Source organism: Canis aureus, chromosome 23 (genome assembly GCF_053574225.1).
Source record: "Canis aureus isolate CA01 chromosome 23, VMU_Caureus_v.1.0, whole genome shotgun sequence".
NCBI classification, from domain to species: Eukaryota; Metazoa; Chordata; class Mammalia; order Carnivora; family Canidae; genus Canis; species Canis aureus.
Genome location: NC_135633.1, coordinates 10,476,038 through 10,497,954, shown reverse-complemented (window position 1 = coordinate 10,497,954; position 21,917 = coordinate 10,476,038). Strand labels below are relative to the sequence as shown.

Below are 21,917 nucleotides of genomic sequence, written 5' to 3'. Positions count from 1 at the left end.
TTCCCTCCAGTCCCTTTAGGGTAGTCACCACATCCCAGAAGAGAAATTCAGAAGAGGAAGGAAGAAGATGAAGCAGAAGAAGGAGTAGAGACAGGTGAGAGGTTCTGAAGGCTACGGCTTCTGTTCAAATCCCAGCCCACTGTTCTGTCAGTAAAAGCAAACTCGTAATCACTCTGAAGCCAGCACATCATCTCATGATTGCCTTGGGTATCCTCAGAAGTCCCCTGGCATCACCTTCTGTTTTTCAGTGACCTCCCTCCAGCCACTGAATCTTGCCCTCTATAGACAAATGAGTTTGGGAAATGGTCCTCAGGTCTAAGTCAGTATCAAAAGCACCCAGATAACAAAGGTATTATGGCAGAGTCGGGATCAGAGACAGGGAAATGGGTTTTCCATAAAACTGACTGTTGATCAGAGACTCCTTGACACTGACTCCGTTTCTTCCCCACTGGCCAAAATATAGACTTGCTAGCCCTGAGTTTGCTTCCCAAAGTAGGAAAGCTCTTTGTAAGAGAGGCACTTGTAAACATTCTCTTAAAAGAAAACAGAGAAATTGTTAAGTTCTTCAGGAATGATGAGCCAGGTCTTGTGTATAAAAGATCTGTGCTACAGCACAAATAAGCTGTTTCTTGGATGCTCTGGGGCCTACTCTGCACGGACAGCATCACCAGCAGCTGCATGCTGCATTTTGGAACCAGGGGCTGGATGCAAGATCAACATTCTGCATCTACTTAGGTCTTGCTCAGCCTCCTTACTCCCAGTACATACCTGCATCCTTGGGTTATAAAATCAGGAACTCAATGTGATCTTATAAATGGTGTGCATGTACGTGTGTAGTGTGTGCTCATTCCTGCCAATCCAGACTCTCACTGCCTTTCTCCCCTTTTCCTTCAAGAACCTCCTCATTTAGCTGATCTGTTGTATTCATTTGTAATTGGGTCTCATTCATGTCCCAAGAAGGACCCCTGGAATACTGAGTGGAGCCGTGGTTGACCGGCCCTACCACGTGGATTTAGCTGGAGTCGACTGGGCTCCACTCCACAACAGCGCTTGGCTGTCGCCTGCTCACTTTGAGTGGAGGATCCAGCACTTATTTTAGGCCCTTATAAATAATACATTTTGTCATCTTGATTCTTCAAGGCCTTCTTTAAAGCTATTTTTTCCTCTTTGGGAAAACCTCTTTTACTCTATGAGACAGAGTTGTTCATAAATCAAGAGGAGTTCCAAGTGACCGAAGCCTGAATTCCTGACTTTGGAAAGAGTGGGAAGCCACCAAACCTGACTAGTCAAGGAAGAAGCTGGCTTCACACAGGAGGGGGATCTTCAAGGATGAAAATAAATGCTCACAACATTTCTGACTCCTTGACCTCTGACCCAGGAAGTCCCAGTATCAGACCTTTAAATATTATCTTCAACTTGCTAAGAGTCCCTAGAGGTTGGATACCCTCAGGGAAATGTGAAGAGTTCTTGCCATCTGTAAAATGGAGACAAGGCTACCTGTCATGCAGACTTGTCCAAGTGCGTGGTATAAAGTCCAAGCTCAGTGTGTGAGCTCTCCTTAGATTCCCCTTATCCCCTGCAACTTTCAAAAAGACATATTTGCACCCTGAAAAAGTGTCATTGTCCCCCCTCTTAAATGACTAGTAACCACTAAAGAAGTGGTCTTTAATATGACACAAAGTAGCTCACCTGCACAGCAGACAGAGCACTAAGCTTGGAATTAGATGGACCAGGGCTTGAATTCTGGCTCTTACTTGTTATGTGATCTTGGGTAAGTTCTTCTCTAGACTTCAGTGTCTTAATCAATGGGGATAAATCACTAATTTCATAGTCTCTTTTAAACTTTAATGAGCAGATAAATTGCAGGGAATCTTGTAAAAATACAGATTCTGATCCAGCAGATCTCAACTAGGGCCTGAGGTTCTGCATTTCTAATTAGTGCTGACCAAGGCCAAGGCTGAGAGTTTGTGGATCACTGTTTTAATAGAAAGGACATACATGGTCAGAGCATGTGACAGGCTATGTCAGTTTGAGTTCTGATTCTTTATCCAGTGTTGTTCTACCTTAAAATGCAAAGAAGGTCATTCTATAACTCAGACTATGTATTAATACTTGATTCTTCACAGGTAAGCCAAATACTGATTATTTATCTAGTAAAATAACAAGGGTTGGCAAAAACCACTTGTCATCAATCTTCTTCCTCGAAAAAAAAATAACCCACTATACATCAGCTGGCTGATGTAAAATGCAAACTTACAAACAAGCAAATCTCCAATAGAACTTAAAGCACCTCAGATGAACACTTCTGGGGGTAACAATGTAAATGGCACCCCTCCACACAAAAAGAGGCATTGAAAGCTTTGACCACCAAAGGCAGATTTGGGGAGGTAAGGGAGGAAGCTGCCAAGACCACCAGGTCCCTGAGCTTAGTTTGATGGGGGAGGTGGGGAGGAAACTGATGAGAGAATCTGATGGAATGGAAAAGGGAAGCCAGTGGAAAGGGCTGTGAAAGAGGCTTTCCTTCTTGGAACAATCACACTTATGTTCAAGACACAGCTCCAGAGTCACCTCCTTGGTGATACTTCCTTGGTGACACCTACCCTGACAGCTGGTTCCTGCTCTTGTTGCCAAAGCACTAATGACTACCTCTCTACCCCACCCACCCTACCTCCAGAGTTGGTCTTGAACTGTAATTGAATACTCATTTCCATATTGATCTCCAACCCTCTGAGGTCAGGGACCATGTCTTATTTATTTCCATATACTCAGCCTGGCACAGTGCACTGACCCATATTAGGCACATATGAATGATGTTGATTGAATACATGAGGTGGAGAATATGAAAGAGAAAGCTTAATGACCTTGCAACAGGGTTTATGTTTCCTGGAGGTATTCATTCATATATTCATTCTCTTGGTGAATGTATATGCTCCAAGTGTGAACACTCAGACCTTTTTATCAGTTTTCAGTGTATTTTTATTTGAGAAATGTCTCAAACTTTCTTGATCCCAAGATTGTCAGCTTAGTAATATATATAGTAATTATATATATTATATAATTATTATATTATATTATCATATAATTATATATTATCATAATTACATTATTGTATTATATATATTATTCTTATTATTAATTATATGTAATTATATATATAATTATATTATATATATACACACATTAGTTTTATATACATACACAGATGTTTATATATGCACGTATATGCATATATAAAGCTTTTATCATTTTTTCAAAGTGCTTTTCTATTTTCATAGTAATCAAATATATCATTTCCCCATTTTCAAACAAGGAAACTGAAGGCCAGAAAAAAAAATTAAGTGATCTAAGGCAGAGTCTCAAACTTTAGGTTCATAAGAATCACTTGGGGCACTTGTCAAAAATAGAGTCCTGGCCTCCTGCTCCCAGAGGTTCTGATTCAGTGGGTATAAGATAGAGCCTAAGAATCTGCATCTTAATGCTCCCCAGTTTCTGAGGTAGGGGGTCTACAGACGTGGGGCCAGGCCCCCAGATGACTAGAGCTCACCCCAGTGCCTTCCTCAGGCCAGGTACCTGGTGTATTATGGAGCTCAGTCTCTGTTGGAGGTTGTTTCAGGGCTTTGGATCCAAACCTAGAGTCATGGGATAGGAGGCAAGTCATACAGATTGCACCTTCACAGGGCCAGGCAGGAAACCTAAAACCAGAGACTCTCAGATGATGATGGCAGTTCCCATGTTCCATGTGAAAAACTGTGAAGATAGAGTGGTGGCTGGGAAATAGATCACATTTCTGAGGACGTAAGACCTAGAAGGCTAGGTTCTGGAAAACAACCAGACCCTCTAGGTAACAGAGAAGGAAGGAAGGAAGGAAGGAAGGGACAGAGGGAGGGAAAGAAAGAAAGAAAAAGAAAAGAAAGAGAAAGAAAAGGAGAGAGAGAGAAAGAAAGGGAGAGAGAAAGGAAGGGAGAGAAAGAAAGAGGGAGGGAGGGAAGGAGGAAAGGAAGGAAAAATTACAAAAAGGCTCAACTTAGGAAATACTGAATGTGTTGGATATATTTATTTTGGATTTGTATTCCTCTTCTCTTACTTCAAGGTAGCTTACCCAATGGGACAATCCAGTAAAGAACAGCGACCAAAGAAAGGACAAGTAACTGTCTCCCTTCCACATTCACACCCTGCTGACTGGGCCACTGTCTTGTCTCTTCCATCAGCCCCTTCTCATCACCCACTGCCATGGCCCTGATTAGAGAACTCAAGTGCCATCTTTCTTCTTAACTTTATAGAAAGGCCTCCCCAGGGTCTCCCTGACACCCTTCCTTTTCCCTCAATCTCCACCAGAAAGACTCATTGATTTCCTGAGCATAGATCTCATCCTGGAGTGTAAAAGACCACCGTAACTACACCCAGATCTGGTTCTGGCCCTAGCTCCAGCTCCAGATCCAGCTTCATCATTAACTAGCTGTCTGACCTTCAGTTACTTATTTCCCTTTTTGGGATTTGGTCTTTACGTGTGAGACAGAGGGCTATAATGACTTATCTCCAAAGTCCTTTTCAATCCTAGGGTTTTATTCCTGATTAAAAACTATTAATGAGGGATCCCTGGGTGGCGCAGCAGTTTGGCGCCTGCCTTTGGCCCAGGGCGCGATCCTGGACATCCGGGATCGAATCCCACATCGGGCTCCCGGTGCATGGAGCCTGTTTCTCCCTCTGCCTATGTCTTTGCCTCTCTCTCTCTCTGTGTGACTATCATAAAAATAAAAATAATAATAATAAAAAAAATAAAAATAAAATAAAAACTATTAATGACATCTTATTGCCTAAGAATTAAATACACAACTGCCTCACCCTGGAACATTTAAGGAAGCCCTCTGTGATCTGCTCTACCATGAACTGAATGTTTGTGTCCTCTCAGAATTCATATGTTGAAACTCTAATCCCCAGTGTGATGGTGTTTGCAGGTAGGGCCTGTGGGAGGTGGCTAAGTCATGACAGTGGAGCTCCCGTGATGGGCTAAGTGCCCTTCTAAGAAGAGACACAAAAGAAAATTGCTTTCTCTCTTTCTGCTCTCCACCATGAGAGGACATGGCAGGAAGATAGCCATCTGTGAACCAGAAGGAAGGCTCTCAACAAGAACCTGGCCATGCTGGCACCCTGATCCTGAACCTCAAGTCTCCAGAACCATAGGAAATAGAGGTTTGGTTAAGCCACCCGTATGTCTATGGTATCTTATTATAGCAGCCTGACCTGACTTAGGCCCCAACTCTTTTTTATTTATTTTATTTATTTTTTTATTTTTTTTCCCAACTCTTTTTTAAAGCATTGTTCCCCTTTATGCTCCCTTTGTTAGAGTCAAAGTGATGTATTCCTAGTTTCTCAAACGTGCCTGGAGTTTTCTGCTTCCTTAATGCTTTTGTCATTATTTTGGAAACCTACTACATCTTTCAATGTGGAAGATCCCTACAGCTCTCAAGGTCCAAATCACACAGATGTCTTTTAGGTTTTCCCTCGATGTCCCGGCCTAAAAGCAAACTCTCTCTTGTAGCTGCTGGTACTGCACTGGGCCTTCTGGGTCACAACCTGAGCGGTGTTACAGCTGACATTACAGCTCTTCTCGGGCCTGGCTCGCATGGGACGGCAGCGCCTGTGAGTCGCCACCCCACTTAGCACAGGGCCCTGCACAGTGAATACTTTGATAAGCAACTGCTGAGTGAATATCAGAAAGCAGATGCTCCCGTTGCAGCTGGATCATTAATTCCAGTGGCAGCCAAGGCAGAGAGGGTCACATGGGCAGATAGGTGCCAGTCTTACAAAAGATTATGAATTCCTATTAAAGTCAACAACTTTTTCTTGAAATCAACTCCAAGAGCGTGAGCCATAAAAGGGGGCCACAGAGCTTGGCGAGGCAGTGTAGTCATTGCTCATAAAAGCCAAAGGCTGTGCAGCGCCTGGTGGCTCAGTGGTTGAGCATCTGCCTTCGGCTCAGGGCGTGATTCCAGGGTCCTGGGATCAAGTCCCACATCAGGCTCCCCACAGGGAGCCTGCTTCTCCCTCTGCCTAGGTCTCTGCCTCTCTCTCTCTGTGTCTCTCATGAATAAATAAATAAAATCTTTCTTAAAAAAAAAAAAAAAAGCCAAGGTGCTCAGTTTGGTGGTGGCAGGCTGACCGGGAGCTCCAGGCAACTACAGAGCATGTCCTCAAGACCATGGTGCCTCCGGGAATTCTAAGCCCTACTCAGGCAGTGTGGCAAGACTTCTCGCTTAAATGATGTACTTGAAGGGATTTCTTCTTCTGACCTCCCCCCGCCCTGGATCTGGCCTGTCCCAGCTTATTCTCTGCCCACCTGAGGTCACAGTCAAGTATGTATATGTTTTATCTCTCCGTCTAGACCGTCAATTCCTGCCTGGAAGGATCTTGTTCATCTTGTATCTTGTTCATTCTATCTCCCCCATGCATAGCACAAAGCCCTGCTCATAGCAGATGTCAATAAATGTTCTCTGGATGGATGCTCAAATTTAGATCAAATTGACTCAAATCCCAATTAAAATCCCCAGTCAGGAAGACAAGATTTAATTCATATTTTTTTTCCTACAAAAGGGACAATCTTGCTGTTTAATATAACCTAATACATTTTCTTCACAACTCAGAGACAGACACAGGTTCTGTTTTTAGAAGGCATATCTGAGATGCTGTAAAGTATTGCTTAATTTTGATATTTTATTCTGATTATACTTGAGGCATACCAGAAATATGAGTGATGACTTGGCTTGCTCTGAACCATTCTATGCATCATCCTAGAATCCTAGGGACAGCACAATGAAGGGCTGTGGAGACCAACCAAGTCATGACAAGGCTGAGAGAAGTGAGGTGCAAGAGCGGGGCTTAGAACCCATGTTTGTCCAATTTTCCCAGCACCATTTATTGAAGAGACTGTCTTTCTTCCAATGGATAGTCTTTCCTCCTTTATCGAATATTAGTTGCCCATAAAGTTCAGGGTCCACTTCTGGATTCTCTATTCTGTTCCACTGATCTATGTGTCTGTTTTTGTGCCAGTACCACACTGTCTTGATGACCACAGCTTTGTAGTCAATCCCATTTACAATTGCACCCAAAAGCATAAGATACCTAGGAATAAACCTCACCAAAGATGTAAAGGATCTATACCCTCAAAACTATAGAACACTTCTGAAAGAAATTGAGGAAGACACAAAGAGATGGAAAAATATTCCATGCTCATGGATTGGCAGAATTAATATTGTGAAAATGTCAATGTTACCCAGGGCAATATACACGTTTAATGCAATCCCTATCAAAATACCATGGACTTTCTTCAGAGAGTTAGAACAAATTATTTTAAGATTTGTGTGGAATCAGAAAAGACCCCGAATAGCCAGGGGAATTTTAAAAAAGAAAACCATATCTGGGGGCATCACAATGCCAGATTTCAGGTTGTACTACAAAGCAGCCACTGTGGAAAACTGTGTGGAGGTTCCTCAAACAGTTAAAAATATACCTGCCCTACGACCCAGCAATTGCACTGTTGGGGATTTACCCCAAAGATACAAATGCAATGAAACGCTGGGACACCTGCACCCCGATGTTTCTAGCAGCAATGGCCACGATAGCCAAACTGTGGAAGGAGCCTCGGTGTCCAACGAAAGATGAATGGATAAAGAAGATGTGGTTTATGTATACAATGGAATATTACTCAGCTATTAGAAATGACAAATACCCACCATTTGCTTCAACGTGGATGGAACTGGAGGGTATTATGCTGAGTGAAGTAAGTCAGTCGGAGAAGGACAAACATTATATGTTCTCATTCATTTGGGGAATATAAATAATAGTGAAAGGGAAAATAAGGGAAGGGAGAAGAAATGTGTGGGAAATATCAGAAAGGGAGACAGAACATAAAGACTGCTAACTCTGGGAAACGAACTAGGGGTGGTAGAAGGGGAGGAGGGCGGGGGGTGGGAGTGAATGGGTGACGGGCACTGGGTGTTATTCTGTATGTTAGTAAATTGAACACCAATAAAAAAAAAATAAAAAAAATAATAAAAAAAAAAATAAAAAAAAAAAAAAGAACCCATGTTTGGTTGCCTGGTTTGTCGGTTTTCTTTGCCCTGCTCTTCCACAGGTCTTATGCTAGGTGCCAGGGATGTGGAACTGGCATAGACAATCAAAGCCATGACTGGGTTCTCAGGCTGCTGGTCACGTCTTGGTTCCCCGGCCCAGGACATTTAACTTTCTTCAAAGGAACAACATGGCCTCTTTGAGAGAGCTTCCAGGGAAAGGACCAATGTCTATTGGACAAGAAAGCCTTGCATTTACTGGAGCACTTCCCTACAAGTCAAGGGCACCCATTCAAGGGCTAGCGGACTGGAATTCCTTGAAAGTCTAGTACTTTCTGCCTTAGCACTATCTCCTTGGAATTCATACAACCATGGCCACACTCAGACAAATCTTCCTTCAGACTAGATTGTTATTTCTCACTTCACTGTTCTCCACCATGCCTTACACAATGTAGGCAACTTATGCTTGTGCTGATGAGACAACTGTACAAGGTAGTTTTGGGTCCTCAACACTTCCCTCTTTAAACTCATACACAAACTCGTCTTCTTTGGGGAATGGAGAAAAGGCCCCATCCTCTGCCACTTCTGGCTGACTGGAAGTGACTGCCTGGTGTGCTATGTTGAGAACGTTTCTGAGGCTGCATCCAGACACAGTAGGAAATGGGGATTTGATTGATTGTCGGTCTATGGGGGAGCTATTTGCTTTCTACCAACTAGACCCTGGCTTTAAAATCTCTGTTGGTCTCCAGGCGCCTAAAGGATTAAGTCCAACACTGTCAATGTGGCACATAAAGTGCTTCACAGTGCAGTCAACAACCTTACAAACCAGCCTGTATCTCCACCCCACACACCCTATACCCCAGCCATGCTGAAGTGTTTTTTCTTTTTTTTTTAAAGATTTTATTTTATTTATTCATGAGAGGTACATAGGGAGAGGCAGAGACCTAGGCAGAGGGAGAAGGACGTTCCCTGCGAGGAGCCTGATGCAGGACTCAATCCCAGGACTCCGAGATCACGACTCGATGCTCAGTCACTGAGCTACCCAGGCGCTCCGGAGGTATTTTCTATTTCTTGAATACACCTCACTCCTTCAGGATTCTGGGCCTTTCCAAATGCTATTCCTTTTTTTCTGGAAGGTCCTCTCTTCTTGCCACCCCTACCCCCATTTTCCAGTAGAGAACAAATAGATATTAATGTTCATAAACTGAGTTGTTCCTGGCCATTAGTTGTATTATTTTAACTACAAATTTTTACTGAAATATAAAGTATAGGCTTTGTGAAGCCCTCCTTTATTTATCACATGAAAAGCTAGCTCTCTCCTTCGTGTTCCTACACCTCCTTGTTTGTCCTTTTGCCACTATACAGACTGAGATTTATTTATTTATATGTCTACTTCCCCAAAGAGGGGAGGCCCTAAAGAACAGAGCCCTATTTTGTTTATCAAAAGTAGAACACCAACTACACAGATAAGGCACTTCCTACAGGACTCATGAATGAATGAATTCTTTGAAAATATCTCTCTTTTTCACTTCTCTATGGCTTCTTTCTGAGATGCAAGAACTAGCCCCTACATACAGTCAAACTTGTAGAGGTGCACCCTGACAGGTCTGTCACCTGTCAAGACGTCCTCCCCCTGCTCCAGGTTTAGGAACTGAAACTAGGTATCACTTTGATCTACACTAATTGGGTACTAAGTAGATTAAGCAGAATGGATTATTTCATCTAATCCTTTGTCAAACCCTGTTACCCTCACTTCAACATAATCACATATTTACCTGCCGGTCTCTCCCATCATAACCCCGTCTAGGCCACTGTCACTCTCCTGGGCTATTATAACAGCCTCTTAATCTGTGTCTCTGCTTCCCTGTTTACATTTTATAACCCACTCTCCACTTAGGCACCTCAGTTTTACTTAAGGTCACACCACTCCCTGCTTAAAGCCTTTCAGTGGCTTCCCACTAATTCTAGGAGAAAAAAAAAAAATCCAAACTCTTCTGTGCCCTCCAAGGCCCAACATGATCCGGCTTATGCTCTCTGATCTTACGGCTCCTCCCTCTGGTACACTCCTCCCAGCCATCCTGATCTCCATTTTACTCCTTGAATGGCCAAGCCCTTTCCAACATTGGGTCTTTGTTCTCATGGCTCCCTTAGCCTGGAATGCTCTTGCCCTGGCTTTTCATTTGAGAGCTTAGCTCAAGAGTCACTTCCTCAAAGGGTCCTTCCTTGACCATTCTATCCAAAACGCATAAAATTATCTTCCAGTTACTCTCCATCCCAGAGCTCTATTTATTTCTTTTATGATACTTAAAATCTAAAATCATCTTACTAACTTAGTTCTTTATGCTTTTGTTATTGACCTCTCACACTACAATGTGAGCTCCATGAAAGACCTGCCTCCTTCACTGCCATAGCTACTAACACAGGGTCTGGCAGAAAGCAGGTGCTGAGGGGCTGGAGCCTGGAGTGGCTCAGTCAGTTAAGCATCTGACTCTTGATTTCAGCTCAGGTCATGATCTCAGGGTGGTGAGATAGAGCCCTACATCAGGCTCTGTGCTAGCGCAGAGTCTGCTTGACCCTCTTTCTGTTCCTCCCCCCACCTGCTCTCTCTCTCTCTCTCTCTCTCTGTCTCTTTCTCTCTCTCAAATAAATAAGTAAAATCTTAAAAAAAAAAAAGAAAAAAAAAGGAGAAGGTGCTGCATAAATAAATTTTTACTGAAAGCCAAATGAATATACTTCTGAGGATCCCCAAAGACAGGGCTCCTACTTTTTCCCCTGACTACTGCATACTCTTCTTAAACATTAAATTATGATAAGCTGCAGATCATGATGCTAGAAGTCAGGAGACCTGGATTCTAGGTCACTTCCATGTGTGGCCCCTCGTGAAACACAGCATAACAACCTGAAAGATCCAGGCAGGATGCCAAAATAAGGAAAACAACTTGTATTTGCCTTAGACAAAGTCAGGAAAGGGGAGAGCCCTGCAGCGGGAGAGGCCAGAATAGGCTTTAGCGTTCCAGAACACAGCCCTGGAATAAATGTCAGGGGTGCAGTGCAGCATGCCAGGGAAGGATGGTGTTTCCTGAGCTGGCAAAAGACTAAACAGGCGGTATCTGACAGGGAACTCAGATCAGAGGCTGGAAGTGGCCTCTGGGGAATTGGCGGGGTGTGATGAAGAAAGCTAGGGAGAAGACTTCAGCATGACCTCAGCTTCTAAATGTATTATATGGGATGCAGCGGAAAGACCACAGGATTAGGACTCAGAGGGGGAACTAGAGAAGGCAAAGAAGCACTGCATGAGCACCCCCTCCACTGCAGGCTCTGTGCTAGGCAGTGCATCCACATGACCTCATCCAGGCCTTGTAATCACCCTCCCAGGGAGGTAGCAATATTGTCATTATAAAGAAACTGAGGCCTGCACAAATTGCTTTAGCTCTCTGAATTTCAGGATGCTTCTTGGAAAAATGGGTATGAGAAAGCAGGGAAACATGGTCTCCTGCACACCTGAGCCAGGTGCTTTGTAAATTTTACTGTTACTATTAATAACCACTTATAATATTAATCACTAGCTTGTTCAAGGTCACAGGGCTCACGAACATCCTAGGTGAGATGCGAATGCTGGATGGTGTTTTCACCATCAGGCTGCTCTAGAGAAGACCAGGATTTGAAACACAGCTTTGCCAATAATTAGCTGTGTGACCTCAGACAAACTATTGTACCCAGCAAGAGCCATGCTCTCTTCATCTGAATAAAGGGCCCAAGAGCTTCGCCCTATAGAGCCTGCAGGGAGGCCAGAGGAATAAATAACCAATGACTGTAACTGCCTTGTGTGTGCAGTTGGGAACCATGATATCTGTGATAAGCACCCCAAATGGGGACAAGTATCTTCAGGTTGGCATGATTCAAGTGTGTTACACGGTGACATATGAAGCCAGAGCCATACCTGGGTACCAAGGATTTTGCATGCAGCAAATGGCCTTGAGTTTACAGTGACTGTGCTGGCATCATTCAAAGGCTAGTCTATAGATTGTTAATGTTCTCCTGGAAAACGAAAACAGTGTGAGCTTCTCAAGACACCACCAGAATTTTATCCAATACATTAGGAAAATAACTCCTCAAAAAATCAGCTTAAGGAGACAGATGGCATGAAAAAGGGGCATAACCAGAATTCTTAAGGGGGTCGAATTGCAAGCAATGTGCTACCTTTGGCACCTGGAAGGATCTTCTGTAAGGAAGACTGAGTTCTTTGGGGAAACTGAAGCTGGGTGGGCTGCTTGCTGAGCAGTGTCTCCTCAGGCAGAACCAGCTCAGTGTGTCCCTGCCCACCCCTGGCTGCAGCGAGCTGACACATGACCTGCATACATGCTCTGGGGAGCCATGCAGATCCAGGCCACACACATACCACAGAGTTGACAGCTGACTGGAGGCACCCCAGGATCCTCCCATTCTTACATCCTGGGGTGCTGGCTGCTAAGCTTAATTAATCTGACCCTGGTACATACACAACTCTGCAGGGTATTATGAACCTGGTTTGGAAGACTGTAAGAAGGAGGTGCAGAGAGCAACGCGCCCTAATCACACAGCTAGAAGAGGTGGAGCTGGGATTTAGCCAAGGTGCTTCTGACTTCAAGGATCCTTCAAGTCCCTGAAGATCAAGATGAAAGGCAAAGATAGGAATCAGAAGATCTTAAGAGATGCAATTCTCAGGTCACCATCCTACCCTGGGAAGCAGTTTCTCTGTCCCACTAGACACATGGTCAACCCTCTGCAGGAACATCTCCCCTAACAGGGGCTTAATATCTACTCCAGTTGTAAGAAGTTCTTTGTTCCACTGACACAGAGAATGTCAGCTTTCCCGGAGTCCCTGACTTGGCATAGTTTGTCCCCCTCCTTCACTGTGTGTTAAATATACCAGAGGATTTTTAAAAGGACGCCTATGCTCCCTTTCACGATGGTAATCACTCATGTAGCTCATGAGTTTAGATTTTCACCAGGCCAACATGTTCTTAGAGCACGTATCTGTTCCACTTGGGATTCATAAATCCTATCACGCGGTGCCAAGGCTGGGTGAGTCACTCTGCTGCTCCCCTCTCCCCACACCTGCCCTGCTTGCTGGTTGAACTTCCTTGACCATTCCACAGGAGGACACGAAGCCTGCTCTGCTACTTCTTTCCCCTCACAGGGACAAGCAATGCTCTCAGACAAAAAACCAGAACACATGGCACAGGTGTGCAGTGGGCGGTGGGGCTCAGACTGCCCAGCTGAGCTCCATTCAAAGTGAAAAACTGGCATTGATGTAGTTACTGTCTAGGGAGACTCTGCAAAAAGACAGGAGGCCCAGATATAGACCTGGGAGTCGCAGCTGCAGAGGGAGCCCTTGACAAACCAACTCTCTGAACTCAAGGACGTGCCCCCTTGATAAAAGTCAGCAGAGCTCAGCATCCTGGAGATTTAGTATTCAGAGAAAGGGCAGCATCCTGCTGGTGTCTTTATGATCACAAGAACAGCAGCGCCAAATGGGTCCTGGGGATGTCACTTCCCAAAGAATCAGGGGTCCTTTCTGACTTGGCATTGTGCCTGCCACATCGTAGATATATATTAATAGCAAATATTTTAATAATAAATGAAGAAATGAATACAAAGACACACATCAAACACAACTATCTCACCCACAGATTTGGGGAAAAAAGCACCTCGAACGACATGCATCAATATCTGAACTGCTGGGATCCCTGGGTGGCGCAGCGGTTTGGCGCCTGCCTTTGGCCCAGGGCGCGATCCTGGAGACCCGGGATCAAATCCCACATCGGGCTCCCGGTGCATGGAGCCTGCTTCTCCCTCTGCCTATGTCTCTGCCTCTCTCTCTCTGTCTCTCTGTGACTATCATAAATAAATAAAAATTAAAAAAAAAAAATATCTGAACTGCTTTCCCTGAAGAAGCAGATTCCCCTCAGACCGTTCATGGGTCAGACTTCGTAGGCTGAATTTTCTCACATGTTCTTTTTCAGGATATCCTGGTATTCTGATATTCTGGTAAAGAAACAGAACCATGAGGGGTTGGGGGGCAAACGAGGAGGCCTCAGACTAACCAGTCTAAAACAAGCCCTACCCCCACAGGGGCTGGATCTGGGTCAGACTGCCCAAAGGCATACCAAGGCCACTGTGTCCTACTGTGGATGGCCTTGGGCATGGAACATCCACATGTGGATATCTAAAAGGCACCTTGAGTGCAGTGTGTTCAGATTCTCAGATCAAGATATTTCTACCCAAACCAAGTCTTCTTCCACTTTTTTTTGTTTTTTTTTTTTTAAGCTTAGAATGGCAAGAAAGCTGGTAGCTGTTCTTTTTTTAAAAAAAATTTGTTTAAATTCAATTTAGGTAGCCTATAGTGTATTATTAATTTTAGGGGTAGAAGTTAGTGATTCATCAGTTGCATATAACACCCAGTGCTCATTCCATCACATGCCCTCCTTAATGCTTATCACCCAGTTACCCTATCCCCCCCCACACCTCCCCTCCAGCAACCCTTAGTTTCCTATAATTAAGAGTCTCTTACAGTTTGTCTTCCTTTCAGTCTTCACCTTATTTTATTTTTCCTTCCCTTCTCCTATGTTCATTTTTTTTGTTTCTTAAATTCCATGTATGAGTGAAATCATATGGTGTTTGTCTCTGCCTGATTTCGCTGATCATAACGCCCTCTAGTTCCATCCACATCATTGCAAATGGCAAGATTTCATTATTTTTGATGGCTAAATAATATTCCACTGAATAATATTCCACTGTGTGATGGAGCGTGCGTACACACACACACACACACACACACACACACACACACCCCAAAACTTATTTTTCCATTTATCTGTTGATAGAATTTGGGCTCTTTCCATAATTTGACTATTGTGGACAATGCTGCTATAAACCCTGAGGTGCAGATTCCCCTTTGAATCACTATTTTTGTATCCTTTGGATAAATACCTAGAAGTACAATTGCTAGGTTGTAGGGTAATTCTATTTTTAACTTTTGAGGAAACTTCATACTGTTTTCCAGAGGGGCTACACCAGCTTGCACTCCCATCAACAGTGTAAGAGGGCTCCTCTTTCTCCACATCCTCACCAACATTGGTTGTTTCCTGACTTGTTAATTTTAGCCATTCTGACTGGTGTGAGGTAGTATTCCATTGTGGTTTTGATTTGTATTTCCTTGATGTTGAGTGATATCGAGCATTTTTTTCATATGTCTGTTAGCCACTTGTAGATCTTTGGAGAAATGTCTGTTCATGTCTTCTGCCCATTTCTTGACTGGATTTTTTATTTTTTGGAGTGTTGAGTTTGGTAAGTTGTTCTTTATACTCTTTCCTCATAGCTGTATCTAAGCCATCAACAAGTCCCACAATTTTACCCCATAAATATCTCAACCCCCCTATCCCTTCATCTCTGCCATCACTACTCCAGCTCTGCCCAACGTTATTTCTCTCTGGGACAAATACAAAGCCTCCTCTGAACTGGTTTCCTCACAGTCACTCTTGCACCCTCCAACCCATTAAGACCACTGTCAAAAAGATCTCTTATAAATATCAAATTGGTCATATCACTCTCCACATGTACAACACACATATATTTTGCTCCAAATCCTTCAATGGTCCTTATGCTCTTAGAATAAAGGGAAAAAAATCCTTAATAAGGCCCTGATTTCCCTGTCCAGCCTCTTCTCTTCTACTCTTCTCTACTCTCTACACCCAAGTCATACCGAGCCTCCCAGTTCCCTAAAAGCACTAAGTTCCCTCTTCACCTTTGAGGCCGTATCAGTACATATGCCTAGAAAGCTTTCCCCCCACCCTACCCACTCCTTTCACCTAATAAACTCCTAATGACCCTTCAGATCTCAGCTCAGATGTCAATTCCTCAGCAAAGAGGTCAGGATCCCTATTATATGCTCTCATGGCAGCTTGTCCCTTTCTCACATAGCATTTATCCTAGTTTATAATTTTACATGACTGGCGCAACTATTTCAATAGTACCATGTTTGTGGTATTAATGTAGTCCTCCTAATACTATGGGGTGTACATTAATCCCATTCTGCTGATAAAGAAACTGAGACTTGGAGGGGGCTGGCTAAAACATGATGGGGCCAGGGTCGGCACCTTAGTCTGACTCTAAAGTCTACAGTCTTAATTACTGCCTGCTGCCCAGCAAAATGGAGTTACTCATACCTACTCATAGTGGTGTCATGAAAATTCCAGCACAGTAGGCACTAGGTAAGGGGTGGCTGTTATGATTACTGTGGTGCTGGAGGCATTGTGGGGTGATCATTTACCATTTTGCCCAGAAGAGAGCTAATCTGATTGCCTTTCTGGGGCTGAAACAGTTGGACTTGGTTTGAAAAAGAGACTTTTATGAAAAGCAGCATGCTGTGACAGTTCCAACACAGAGTATGTGGAGAGGGAAGCTGATGTGCTAACAAAACCAACCCTAAGATCTCTGGCCCCGGGAACTAACCGTTCTGAATGAACTTGGGTTTCTTACGGTTAAGCTCAGACATTGGGCCTGCCTGGGGAACCCAAATCTACAATAGTTCCTTGAATTTCTTTTGCTACTTCTTTTTCTATGTCCCTGTAGCAGAGTAAGAGAGAGAACACACTGCATCTGGAGTCAGATTCTAAGTCTGAATTCTGATGTGACCAGAGCGAAGCAAGTAGGGATCCATCAAGGTGACTTATCAGAGCCTCAGGGTCCCAGGAAGCCAGGAGACAACAAGGGCCATATGTCATTCTCTCAGTCTGTTTGGGGATGATCCATTCTTCTGAGTCCCCCCTTTTCCCGTCACTCACCAGTGGCCATGTAAAGGAAGAAAGCAGCCAGAGTAAATGAGTTCCTACTATATATCAAGAACTTTTATATGCATATTTTCATGCAGGAAGTTAATCCTCATAAATATCGTGAGCAACAAGAGCTATTATTCTCATTTTATAATGAAGGAAACTGTATCTTAAAGAGATTAAATGACTTGGGGCAAATCACTATACATTAAGAGGTGAAATAGATTCAAATCCAGTTTTGTTAGGTTCTGAAACCTGTATTTCTATTTACTGTATCAAAAGATTTATAATGCCCGAGTCTACAGGAAGAATTCTGGAAATTAGCTGGATGTGCAGAGTGATGGGAAAGCCATGAAAGCCCATCTGTCCCCTCCTCTGCTTACTGAGCACCTCCTCTGTGCCTGACACTATGCTGGGTGCCAGGGATCTAGGGGTGAACAAACTATGGCCCCTGCTCCTGAGAGGGGTCACAGTATATTGAGGGAGGCTCTCCAGGGAAAGAAAAGCTAAGACAAAATCAGGAAACTGAGTAAGAGCGAGAAGGGCAGAGGATTCTAAAACATCAGAACCAGACGGGTTCTTGGAAGACAACTACTCAAAACCTGGCTGCATCACTTGGAATCAATCTGGAAGATTATTAGAACCAAAAATTTCCAAGCATTCAATCTCCAATTCTACGGATGTGCAAGTGGGCCCAGGAATCAGTACAGTTAACAATTATCCTAAGTGGTTCAGTAGAACTGGTTCACAGTCCAGGTGAATAAAACCACGGATCCATCCCTTTCCCTTGGCAGGTATGAAAGCAGAAGTGCAGAAAGGGAACATGACTAACCCAAGGACATACAAGAGTCCATGCTTCAGACTCAAGTTGCCAGCTTCCGGCCAAACGACTTGAAGTCATTTTTCAAAAATTCAGAATGATTTACTTTTAGGCATTGTATCTGCATTTGTAAACGTACATAAGACATTTTATGTACATGTACTAGCTAGTTCTCTCAGGATAATGTTATGTGCCTACTGGAAAATTATTTTTTACAAAAGCACAGTGTGGAAAATAACACAGATCTATTTAGAAGACTAAAATGGATATACAGGATGGATACAGGTTTTCATAATCAACAACCATATTCTCCGCCCTATCCTAACCTCTGACCACCGCCATCCTAGGGGAGCGCAATAGGGCAATAAACTTTATTAATTAATCAAGGACAGTGCTTCAAGGTCTGGGTTCTCAGACTGTGATGAAGGCAAGGGAAAAGCAACAGACAAATAAAGCACTTCGGGTTGGCTCAGGCCTTGCTATACCCACAGCATCTTTCTCCACCCAGGAGGGGACACTCTGGCCACTGAAAAAGTGCTGAGCCTCCTGCTCCTGACTTCTCCACAGGCAGCTCAATTCCCTTGCCTTGCTAGAATATCAGAAAGATCCTCTGTCCTTCCAGCTTTAGATTCCTTCTACTGGATACATGTAGGTGACAGGCAAAGGTCAGAGGTACAGAGGTTCTGAGGCTTGAGGGGAAGCAGGCCTTTCTGCAGGCGTTCTGTGAGCTCACTGAGCTGCTCACCAGCTATCTCCACTGGGTCTCCTTTTTCAGTTTCACTGAAGTTTGCCCATACTGCTGTTTGAGAACTCTGACAGCAAACTACATGCTCTGCCTCAATTTCCTCATGTCCTGCTTTTTGGCAGTCTTGCCCAAATCCAATACCATTTATCAATTTGCATGTCATCCTTGTGTAGGGGCCTTGTTAATCTTCTCTGTATCATTCCAATTTTAGGATATGTGCTGCCGAAGCGAGCACCCAATTCCATTTACTTTTTGAGGCCCAGCTTCCAGGGCTATTCCTTCCTCTTCCACTTGCAAGCCCCAGGTTCTGAGGCTGGTAAGGGAGCCCAGAAGCAGTGGTTAGAGGGGTAGATAGGAAAGACTCAGCAGAGCTCAGTGTTAGAGAAGCTAAATGCAGAAAGGGTTCCAAGGAGGGGTACAAGAGCAGTGCCGAGTGGGGAGGTGGCCTCAGAAGGATTAGAGCGGAGGCGAGCTCAGCTCACTGGCCTCCCCACCCTGGGTCTGTCACTGATATGCCAGGCAAGTCATACCCTTCTTTTAGCCTCATTTTTCTCATCTGTAAGTGAGGAAATTGAATTAGCTTGTGTCCATGGTTCCCATCCAGATTCTGAAATTCTATTTTTTTCTTTTTTGGCATTGGGTACAAATGACTAAGATTGACACTATGACTCAATAATAAATGTTTATAATCCAGAACTACAGAGTCTGAAATCTTAGAGCTAGAAGAGATTGACCGATGCAGTTTTTTCTTTCCTGCCCATTTGATGATAAGGAAATTAAGGCCCAGAGGACTATAAATTCTCTGTGGGCTGAGGGCTGGGACTATCTGTCTCATTCCCCACTGCCTGCCTGGAACATTTTCAAAATGTTTGTTGAATGAATGAATGAACAAATAAGGTCCCTCCAAGGTCAGGCAGCCTGGGGGCAGGGGAAATATCCTCTCTCCTTGCCTGGAGGGAGGGAGCAGGATAAAACAGAAGCCTCGGGCTGCTTCTGGCCCTTGAAGGTATGGTGCTCTCTAGCTGGAGAGCCAGAACAGAGCCAGGAACAAATTCTCAAGGCTGGTGGTGCCAGCGGCGGTTGGCCACAAAGTGGGCTTCTGCTAGAGTCCTCCGTGCTGTGCATAATGAATCACGATATGTCAATTACTACATTCTGTTAACAAGCTCGTGTCCGCCTGTGCATCGCCAATGAGTGCCCTGCAATTTGCCACAGATCTGCAGTTAATATGTGGCACAGCAAGGGGGGCAGAGGATTTTGAGATACTCCAGGCCCAGGGAAATCAGGTGGTTGGATTGTTTTTGGCAACTACTGGCCTCAGTGATTGGGCAGCAGTAGGTAGGGATGTACATTCTCCTCTTTGGGGACCAGGTCTGTGTTCTGGGTACCCTTTTGTGTCCTGGAGGTAAAAGGATGTCTGACTCAGGTAAGTCCACCTAGAGGAAGCCATCTCTATACTACTTTGTCTGAAGTACCAAACAAGATGGGGCAGAGAATGGGAATTAAAAAAAAAAAATCACCCGCAGCATGGTTGGACGGCCTGATCATCTATTATCAGCTCTGAAGTCTTGAACAGGATTCAAAAGCCAACTCTACTACATACAAGCTGTGTGACCTCGAGTAAGTCTCTTCATTTCTCTGACTTAGTTTCCACATCTGCAAAATGGGGATAAGAATATCTATTTTGCAGAGGTATTTGCAAGTACTAAATCAGATAATGCATATCAAACCCAGAAGAGTAGCTGGCACGGAGGGGGCGTACGGTTTATGAGCCTCCTATCCCGTTCGAGATGTTTTCTGAAGGGATTCTAACCTCTGGAGGAGGATTAGGGCCAGGACCCTACGCAATCCCAGACAAGAAGCTTTGTGTTTCAGATGTGTATGTGTGTGTCCCGCCACTCCCCACCCCTCAGTGGCTCCACGGTGACGATTACAACTGCAGGCATGTGAGGATGTCGGATGTGCCTTCCTCAACTCCACACTGGCTGCGTGAGAAGTGAAGAAGCCTCCTGGTGAGAGGGGAGGCTGCTCATTTCTCAGGCAGCACCGCTGCAGCCCCTGACCTACTTTCTTACTAAAAATAGCCCCTCTTAGGTCACTGCCGCAAATTGAATTCCACTGCTTCACTGCACCCTGGAAGCAGGTGGGTGGGCGTCAGAGCATATTTGGTGAGCAGGAACCTCCGCTTCTGTGGCATCTGGCTGCCCACTACGCATGCTAATCCCACACATCTGCCCACAGGGCAGAGGGCTCCAGTGCCCACCCTGCCCAACCCGCGACGTCTGCACACAGCAGGGCTACACCTGGCTGCCCCCCCCTTCCGGGATGCTCTGTAGGGGGTGGGGAGGGAGAGAAGGGGTGGGAACAGTTCCTGGGATTTGAAGTCTGATAGAACTGCATTCAAATATGAGCTCCACTGTGTACTTATTACTTAACCTTGGGCAAGACACTTAAATTTTCTTTGCCTCAGTCTCCTCATCTGTAAAACGGAGATAATAAAACTGACCTCAAGGTACTATACAGATAAGAAATGCTGTATGTAAAGGAGTCGTTGACAAAGAACAGGTGCTCGATAATGAAGCGGTAATAGTTACTCTCTCCACTGTCTGGCCTGCTGGTCCACAGCGCCCTCATGCTGAAGCCTCTTATGGCAGCAGGGGCAAAGGGCTAGCAGACCACTCGGAGAACCAGATAGATTTTAGGCTGAAAGCACCTTAGAGGTAGTTAGGTCAAGGGTTCCCACACATGGCTAAGCATCACAGTAACTAAAGCAGCTTATTAACAACACTGATTCCCAGGGCGCCTGGGTGGCTGAGTTGCTTAAGTGTCTGACTCTTGATTTGGGCTCAGGTCATAACCTCAGGGTCATGGGATAGAGCCCCACAACGGGCTCCATGATCAACTTGGAGTCTACATGGGATTCTCTTTCTCCCACTCCCTATACCCCTCCCCACCACATGCGCACTCTCTCTCTCTAAAATAAATAAATAAATAAATATTTAAGCAAACAAAACAATACTGATTCCAGATCTTTGCCCTGGATTTTGGGATTCAGGACACCTGTCTTGGGACATGGGAATTTGCATTTTACTAAGCTTTCCAAGTATCTGTGGTATCTGCACTGCCAGGTTCAAGAACCTTTGAGTTAGGCCAGTCACCTCCTTAAAAATAAATGGGTAAATGAATTACTGTTATTTGACCTCCATTATAAGGGTAATGTATAGTCATTATAAAATATGCAGAAAATATGGAAAAGTAAAGAGTGAAAAACAATTTAAACAACATGTATCGAGTACCCATTAAGTGCCGGGCCCTCTACTAAGCCCTGGGGATTTGGCAATAACACAGTTCTGACCCTCAAGAGGCATCCAGTCTATGTTTAGAGACAGAAACAGATAGAGAAAACTAACACGATTATAGACATGTTAGATCCTTCTTACAAAATGTGCAGAAACAGAGATGAAGGCACAAGT

General features: G+C 44.3%; 1 protein-coding gene, 1 long non-coding RNA gene and 1 other non-coding gene across 3 annotated transcripts in view; all 3 read right to left on the bottom strand.

Moving 5' to 3' along the window:
• SERGEF (secretion regulating guanine nucleotide exchange factor) overlaps window positions 1–21,917 on the bottom strand; it is a 221,308-nt gene that overhangs the window by 36,077 nt on the left and 163,314 nt on the right.
• LOC144294587 (uncharacterized) overlaps window positions 1–21,917 on the bottom strand; it is a 47,421-nt gene that overhangs the window by 13,620 nt on the left and 11,884 nt on the right. The gene's annotated exons all lie outside the window — the stretch shown is intronic.
• On the bottom strand, window positions 18,573–18,679 carry LOC144295605 (U6 spliceosomal RNA). The gene has a single exon (XR_013362688.1). It is a non-coding gene; the product is annotated as a U6 spliceosomal RNA (small nuclear RNA).